Source organism: Ornithorhynchus anatinus, chromosome 4 (assembly GCF_004115215.2).
Source record: "Ornithorhynchus anatinus isolate Pmale09 chromosome 4, mOrnAna1.pri.v4, whole genome shotgun sequence".
Taxonomy (NCBI): domain Eukaryota; kingdom Metazoa; phylum Chordata; class Mammalia; order Monotremata; family Ornithorhynchidae; genus Ornithorhynchus; species Ornithorhynchus anatinus.
Genome location: NC_041731.1, coordinates 101,860,351 through 101,869,017, shown reverse-complemented (window position 1 = coordinate 101,869,017; position 8,667 = coordinate 101,860,351). Strand labels below are relative to the sequence as shown.

General features: G+C 46.5%; 1 non-coding gene across 1 annotated transcript; it reads left to right on the top strand.

Annotated features, from left to right (window-relative positions):
* Positions 1-7,777: 7,777 nt before the first annotated feature.
* LOC114811457 lies at positions 7,778-7,915 on the top strand. The gene has a single exon (XR_003759160.1). It is a non-coding gene; the product is annotated as a small nucleolar RNA SNORA7 (small nucleolar RNA).
* The last annotated feature ends 752 nt before the right edge of the window (positions 7,916-8,667 follow it).

Here is an 8,667-nt window from a genome sequence, read left to right as displayed (position 1 = left end):
TTCTAAGCGCTGGGGTAGATACGGGGTAATCAGGTTGTCCCACATGAGGCTCACAGTCTTAATCCCCATTTTACAGATGAGGTAACTGAAGCACAGAGAAGTTAAGTAACTTGCCCACAGTCACACAGCTGACAAGTGGCAGAGCAGGGTTTCGAACCCATGACCTCTGACTCCCAAGTCCTGGTTCTTTCCATTGAGCCACGCTGCTTCTCATGATTAGATGTCATTCATTCAATCATACTAATTGAGCGCTTACTGTGTGCAGAGAACTGTACTAAGTGCTTGGGAAAGTACAATACAACAATGGTGTAGTGGATAGAGCACTGGCCTGGGTATCAGAAGGTTGTGAGTTGTAATTCCGGCTCTGCCACTTGTCAGCTGTATGTCCTTGGGCAAGTCACTTTACTTCTCTGTGTTTGTTGCCTCATCTGTAGAATGGGGATTATTAAATAATAATAATAATAACCTTAATTGTGGTATTTAAGTGCTTACTACGTGCCAAGCACTGTACTAAGCACTGGGGTGGGTACAAGCAAGTCGGGTTGGACACAGTCCCTCTCCCACATGGGGCTGACAGTCTCAATCCCCATTTTACAGATGAAGTAACTGAGGCACAGAGATGTTAAGTAACTTGCCCTAGGTTACACAACAGGAAAGTGATGGAGCCGGGGTAAGAAACCACAACCTTCTCATTCCCGGGGCTGTGCTCTACCCACTATGATAAGTGCGTAACGAGTACCATCATTTTGTGACAGTGGATGGGAATCTACCGGAGGTTCTTGAGGAGAGGGGAAAACATGGACTGAACATGTTTTCTTTTAAGGAAAACGATCCAGACAGCAGAATAAAGGAGTGGATTGAGAAGAGAAAGGGGGAAGGGAAGTCAGCAAGGACACAGATGCAGTAGTCAAGGGAGGATAGGATAAGTGTTAGGATTAATAATGTTGGTATTTGTTAAGCGCTTACTATGTGCAGAGCACTGTTCTAAGCGCTGGGATAGATACAGGGTCATCAGGTTGTCCCACATGGGGCTCACAGTCTTAATCCCCATTTTCCAGATGAGGTAACTGAGGCCCAGAGAAGTGAAGTGACTTGCCCACAGTCACACAGCTGACGAGCGGCAGAGCCTGGATTTGAACTCGTGACCTCCGACTCCCAAGCCCGGGCTCTTTCCACTGAGCCACGCTGCTTCTCCATGCTGCTGGATTACTGTGGTAGCAATCTGGGTGGAGAGGAAAGCCTAGATTTCAGCAACACTGTGAAGGTACAAGTGACAGGATTTGGTGACAGCTGAAAAATGAAGGTTGGTGAGAGAGATGAGTTAAGGATAATGTCAAGGGTACAGTCAAGGAGGATGATAGTGCTGTCTACAGTGAGGGGAAGTCAGGGATAGAAGGGGGAAGAGGGTTTGGGTGGAAAATGAGGAGTCATATTGGACATGGTTAAGTCTGAGGTGTTGGACGGACAACCGGAGATGTCCTGAAGGCAGGAGGAAATGCGAGACTGCTGAGGAGAGAGAGATCAGGGATGGAGATGGAGATTTGGGAATCATTCATTTAGAGAGATGATGCATGAAGCCATGAAAGCGAATGAGTTCTCCAAAGGAGTGGGTGTAGACGGAGAATAGAAAGGCACCCAGAACTGAGCTTTGAGGGACTCCCACAGTTGGGGTTCGGGGGGAGGCAGAGGAGAAGCCTGCAAAAGAGACAGAGAAGGAGCAGCCAGAGAGGTAGGAAAGAAACAGTAGAGGCCGCTGAACAGAACTAAGATGGAGTAGAGGCCACTGGATTTGGCAAAGAGATGATGATGATGGTATCCGTTAAGCGCTTACTATGTGCAAAGCACTGTAAGATCATTGGTGACCTTTGAGAGGGCGGTTTCTGTGGGGTGAAGACCGAATTGGAGAGTTTCAAGGAGCCAACTGGTAGAGAGAAAGTGGAGGATTTCCTTCCCAGGAGAACTCTATATCATGATTTTGTCAGAGCTGTGAAGATTTGAAGATGGGGTTGATGCGTTGTTTGTATCACCAAAGATGGTTCTCTGATGGTGGGTCATTCTCTTCAAATCAGTTTCATGCTGGAGAAGGTTTTAAAGGCTGCCTGGTACAAAGTTTCCTGCAGACGCACCCGAACTGTGGTCATATGGGAGAGATAGATATGGTTTCTTGTTTCTTGCACTGATAGGAGAGTAAAGATTTTTGCATGTTTTTTTCATTCCTCAGACTTTGACATTTACCAAAAAGAAAGCCAATATTCTAACCCGAGAACTGAAAGTTTGGAAAGCATCACACGATTATCAGTCAGGTTGCTCTTTAGGTGCTGCTACCAAAAACCTGGGAGCATTCCAAGCGGTTTTTAGCTTTTTTTCAGTTAGCAAAAAGCTGTAATGGCAATCATGAGCTAAAGTTAGCACTTTTGCTGAGCAGCAGTAAACCACCGCTGTTTAATTTACCAATCCTGTGCTGCCTAGTGATTGTTTTCTATGTTTTAGGGTCCGTTCCTACATATGCCCTGGAATTTCCCAGAATTAGCTTGAGACACTAGTACTCTCGTGAAAGTCCGTTCGTAGCCTTACAAAATCTTTCTTGCTCCCCAGTGGTGAACAAGAGCATCAGTGAGCAACACTGCTGTATTGAACTTTCCCGAGCACTTAGTACAGCGCTCTCTGCACACAGTTAAGTGCTTAATAAATGCAACTGAATGAAGAGGAAGCGGGTGTAGACAACTCACTCAAGGAGTTTGGAGAGGAACAGTAGGAGAGGGAGGGGGCAATAGCTGGAGGGAGCCATGGAGTCAACATAAGGGTTTTTTGGGTTTTGTTTTTTTTTTTTTTCAAACAACAGGGGAGACATGAGCATGTTTGCAAGCAGTGGGCAAAAAGCCACTGGAGAAAAGACAATTGAAGATGGTGGTCAGAGAGGGGGCAAGTGGTTTGCCATGATGCAAATGGATGGGGGTCGGAGGCGCAGGGGAAGTGGGGGTAAAATTTTAAATCTTGCTTTAAGAGTCGAACCTCACTTGGGGCCAAGCCCAGATAGCACACTGAGCTATTTCTCCAGCCTCAATATGATATATAGATAAAACACGGGCCTGGGAGTCAGAAAGCCATGGGTTCTAATCCTAGCTCCACCACTTGTCTGCTGTGTGACCTTGGGCAAGTCACTTTACTTCTCTGGGCCTCAGTTACCTCATCTGTAAAATAGGGTTTGAGACTGTGAGCCCCATATGGAACAGGGACTATGTCCATCCTGATTCATTTATATCCATCCCAGTGCTAAATACAGTGCCTGGCACATAGTAAGTGCTTAACAAATACCATGATTATCATTATTATTACTATTAACTTCTCTGGGCTTCATATGCCTCATCTGTAGAATGGGGATAAGAGTGTGAGCCCCATATGGGAAAAGGGCTGTGTCCTCCCCATCACTTAGAACAGTGTTTGGCACACAGTAAGGGCTTAACAAGTATTATTATCATTATTATTATTAATCAAGTAGTGACTGAAGAGATCAGGTGCAAGAGAGGAAATGCAATATGCTGTTATGCATTTACCACAGTTTTGGGTCTACACTGAGAACCTCCCAAAAAGTCAGTCAGTCAGTTGTATTAATTGATCCCTTACTGTGTGCAGAGCACTGTTCTAAGCGCTTGGGAGACTACAACATAGACACATTCCTTGCTTACAACAAACATACAGACTAGAGGTTGTGTCTCTAAACATTATATCTCCAAATTGGAGGATAAGTAGAATGTCCACAAAATGACAAGGTGTAAGATGGACTAAGGGCTTCTATCTATACATTCCATAGAAGAAACCATGAAATATAAAGGCTAATATTGCTATTCAAATCATTATCTTCCCCACCAATTCAGTTCAGATCCCAGACATTACATGGAACTCCAAGAAGATCAACAAGCCGGACCTTAACGTTGTCAGCTCATGAAACCAAACCCTATCCAGATGGTTTTAGCATTTTCCCCCTCGTGATCTGCCCCTTTTCTTTTGCTTGGTCGGTATCCTGCAGCGTCCTTCCTTTGAGACTAGGGGGAAATGCTGCCAATTTTGCCACTGTGGTTAAGAGGGATTTTTTTTTTTCGGTTTCCATCTTCAACGCCAATCCCGAGGAAGGGGGTTGCAATTCTGCAGCTCGAATCTGGTTGGGAGTGGAGTTTGGCACCCAGGTTTTGAGTTCTAAAGCAAAATTGTTCCCCTCCCTTGTCGTTTAGGTCTTTGAGCTTTGTGGGTTCAGCAGAAGTAAAATCAAAGCCATTCATAACCCAAACTTTCAAAGGCTTAAAATTATGGCTAATTTCAAAAGAAAAAAATCTGAGAAAAGACAGGCTGATGGTGGAGAACAAAGGAACCTCATTCTTAAATATGCCTTATAATGGGAAATGAATAGAGGAAGAGCTCATTTCAGAAGCATCCATGTACTAAGTAGTTTTCCATAACATCCTCTCAACATTAATTGCATATTAAAAACCCTCTTTGGTGATATTCTCATTTTGACTTTGTGTCCTGGGGGTTAGGTAGGTCTTTTGCTTATTTTTGTGCTGGTCTTCTCTCTCATGGGGGCCTTCTTTTGCGCTGAATATTACTGTGCATTTAAATATCATTCCATTTGACCCTGTTGTATTTACAGTCCCATGGGAACTCCTCATATGTTTCTAATGGAGGCATTTTAAACTCCTTGTTGGGTGAGCAGGGAATGTGTCTGTTTGTTGGAGTGTACTCTCCCAAGTGCTTAGTACAGTGCACTGCACACAGTTAAGCACTCAGCTAAACATCAGTGGTATTTATTGAGCATTTATGTGCCGAGCACGGTACTAAACACTTGGGAGAGTACTCAAGTCACTCAACTTCTCTGTGCCTCAGTTCCCTCATCTGTCAAATGGGGATTAAGACTGTGAGCCTCATGGTGGGGCAATCTGATTACCCTGTAATAATAACGTTGGTATTTGTTAAGCGCTTACTATGTGCAGAGCACTGTTCTAAGCGCTGGGATAGACACAGGGTAATCAGGTTGTCCCACATGAGGCTCACAGTCTTAATCCCCATTTGACAGATGAGGGAACTGAGGCACAGAGAAGTTAAGTGACTTGCCCAGAGTCACACAGCTGACAAGGGGCAGAGCCGGGATTTGAAACCAAGAACTCTGACTCCCAAGCCCGTGCTCTTTCCACTGAGTCACGCTGCTTCTCAAGATTTCGATGCATTGGCCGGGAATCGAACCCGGGCCTCCCGCGTGGCAGGCGAGAATTCTACCACTGAACGCTTAGAACAGTGCTCCGCACGTAGTAAGTGCTTAACAAATACCAACATTATTATTACTCCCCACTGACCTCTCGCCCACTTCCTGCCTCTGGCCTGGAATGCCCTCCCCCCTCATATCTGATAGTCAATTACTCTCCCCCTGTTCAAAGCTTTATTGAAGGCCCATCTCCTCCAAGAGGCCTTCCCAGACTAAGCCCTCCTTTCCTCTTCTCCCACTCCCTGCTGCGTTGCTCTGACTTGTTCCCCTTTATCTGTGCCCGCCCCCCCGACCCAGCCCCACAGCACCTATGTACAGATCTGAAATTTAATTTATATCGTCTGTCCCCCTTTAGATTGTAAGCTCATTGTGGGAAGGGAATGTGTCTGCTTATTGTTATATTGTCCTCTCCCAAGGACTTAGTACAGTGCTCTGCACACAGTAAGTGCTCAATAAATATGATTGACTGACAGACTTGGCAGACATGTTACCATGCCTACGATGAGCTTACAGTCTAGAGGGGGAGACAGACATCTATTGATCGTCGAGCGGCCGTACATTCAGAAGGGGAAGGAAGGATTTCACAGACTCCGTCTGAGGCTTAATGGTGCAAACAATACCAAGCTCCTTAGCCCACCATTATAAGACTGAGTGGATAGCCTTTGCTTTGACGACAATTCAGTCCAATTAAAGCAACGTGGCCCAATGGATAGAGCACCACCCTGGGAGTCAGAAGGACCTGGATTCTAATCCCCGCTCTGCCGCTTGCCTGCTGTGCGGCACTGGGCACGTCACTTCAATTTTCTATGCCTTATTTACCTCACCTGTAAAATGGGAATGAAGACTGTGAGCCCCATGTGGGGCATGGACTGTGTCCAACCTGATTAGCTTGCATCTACCCCAGAGCTTAGTACAGTGCCTGGGATAGCATGATCTATTCAGTCATTAGTATTTATTGAGCGCTATGTGCGGAGCACTGTACTAAGCGCTTGGAATGTACAAATCGCCAACAGACAGAGACAGTCCCTGCCCTTTGACTGGCTTACGGTCTAATCGGGGGAGGGGATGTAGTGGGTCGACCACAGACCTGGGAGTTGGAAGGTCATGGGTTCTAATCCCAGCTCCACCACTTGTCTGCTGTGTGATCTTGGGCAAGTCACTTCACTTCTCTATGCTTCAGTTACCTCGTCTGTAAAATAGGGATTGCGACTGTGAGCTCCACGTGGGACAGGGACTGTGGTCAACGTGAATAACTTGTATATAGAACAGCATTTAGTAGAGTGTCTGGCACATGGTAAGGACTTCAAAAATGTCCAAAAAAAAAACTGGATGCTTGGAAGAACCGAGTGACACCCGGGTCACTGACATTCCTCCAATTGGTTACAGATGCATCCCTGAGTCGTCACTAATATCACTGAGTTCTGAGATCTCACTAAATAGTAACACTTACATATGTAGCAGTTGATTAGAGTTTTCATCTTTGTCCCACTCCCACATAGGGAGAGCAGCGGGGTTTATTCCCTGACCATGTTCCCACCAGCTACACAACTCAAAATAAACATGCCGAATTTTCACTCTTTAAAAATGACTTGTGTGACTTCTTTTATGGCATTTGTTAGGTGTTTATTATGTGCCAGGTACTGTACTAAGCACTGGGGTAGATACAAGCAAATGCGGTTGGACACAGTCCACGTCCCACATTTTGCTTACTTATCCTAGTTTTTCAGCCATTTAACATCCACCACATGCCAAGCATAGAATGAAGTTGTCTTGGGCTACTCCCTAATAGAAGAAGAAAGCCAGATTCCATTTCTGACCTTCAGCTGACTCCTGCTTGTTGAGTTCCAGGCCAGATATGTTGGGTCACACAGCCATCCCAGTGGGGGAGTGCCGGTTCTAGGCTTCGGTACTGGGACCGGCCAGAGACAGCTCTCGGCAGATGAGAGCATGGCTAGACTAGGCTCCATCCTGAGTCATGAGCGAACAGCTCCAAACCAAGGATTTGGATTCAAAAACGGCTTCTTACGGCTGGTAAGAAGTGTGCAGGTGGTGTTTGTTGGCCAACATGGTGACGAAGGAAAGCTGCCCCTTGGTCGCCCCTACCTCAATCACGTTTACCGATTGCTTACTGTATGCAGAGCACAGCACGGAGCAGTTAGGAGAGCACGACATCATACGCATTCCCCACCCACGACAAGCTTTCGATTGAGAGGGGTAGACAGACATTTACAATAATGATGATAATAATAATGTTGGTATTTGTTAAGTGTTTACTAGGTGCAGAGCACTGTTCTAAGCACTGGGGTAGATACAGGGTAATCAGGTTCTCCCACATGAGACTCACAGTTGATCCCCATTTTACAGATGAGGGAACTGAGGTGCAGAGAAGTGAAGTGACCTGCCCACCGTCACACAGCTGACAAGTGGCAGAGCCGGGATTTGAACCCATGAACTCTGACTCCCAAGCCCGGGCTCTTTCCACTGAGCCACGCTGCTGAATTGCAGGTATGTACAAACATACTGGCCCTCTCAGGATCTCACCTGGAGAGTTTCCAGTACTCTACCAGTCTCGGCTATGGGAAGGATAGTCAAGCCAAGGCCTACCCATTCCATTTCTAGCTTGGCCAGTGGCTAGCAAGTAGAAAAGAATCTGCTACAAGTCAAAAATCACCCGTTCTGGGCAGCAGTGGCATGGGAGACGGTCGAGGGTGGAGACTCCAGTTTACCGCGTGAAGGAGGCGATCAAGATGACAATGGCCACTTCACTATTTTTACCAAGAAAACTCTCTGGATCCATAACCAGAATGATCGAAGATGGAGAGTAGGGTGTTCTGGGAGAGATGGGGTGTTCTGGGAGAGATGTGTCCATGGAGTCGCTTTGGGTCGGAGATGATCAGACAGCATAAGGCAAGACATAAGCACTGTGGGGCTCATGGGGTGTGGGGGTGATTAGTGGGTGAGGCCTCAACTTTACGAGCCAGGCGGAAGGGTTAATGTGTCAAAAGGGGGAAAGTACGGTGAAGAAATGAGAGAAGAGTCGGAGAAGGCCTCCTGGAGGAGGTGTGACTTCAGAAGGTCTTTAATGTGGGGAGAGGAGTGGTCTGTCAGAAGTGAAGGGGGAGGGTGTGGGCGAGAAGTCAACGGTGAGAGAGAAGAGAGCGAGGCTCAATGTGGACGTTGGCATCAGAAGAGTCAAGTGTACAGCCTAGGTTGTACTGGGAGAGGAATATGGATTAGTACTGGGGAGAGAGCCGATAATGCCTTTGCTTCGGAGGAACGATCTGGACAACAGAGTGAAATGATGCCGAGAAGCAACGTGGCTTAGTGGAAAGAGTACGGGCCTGCCACTCTGAAAATCTGTCCCACCTGCTGTGTAACCTTGGGCAAATCACATAACTTCTCTGTGCCTTAGT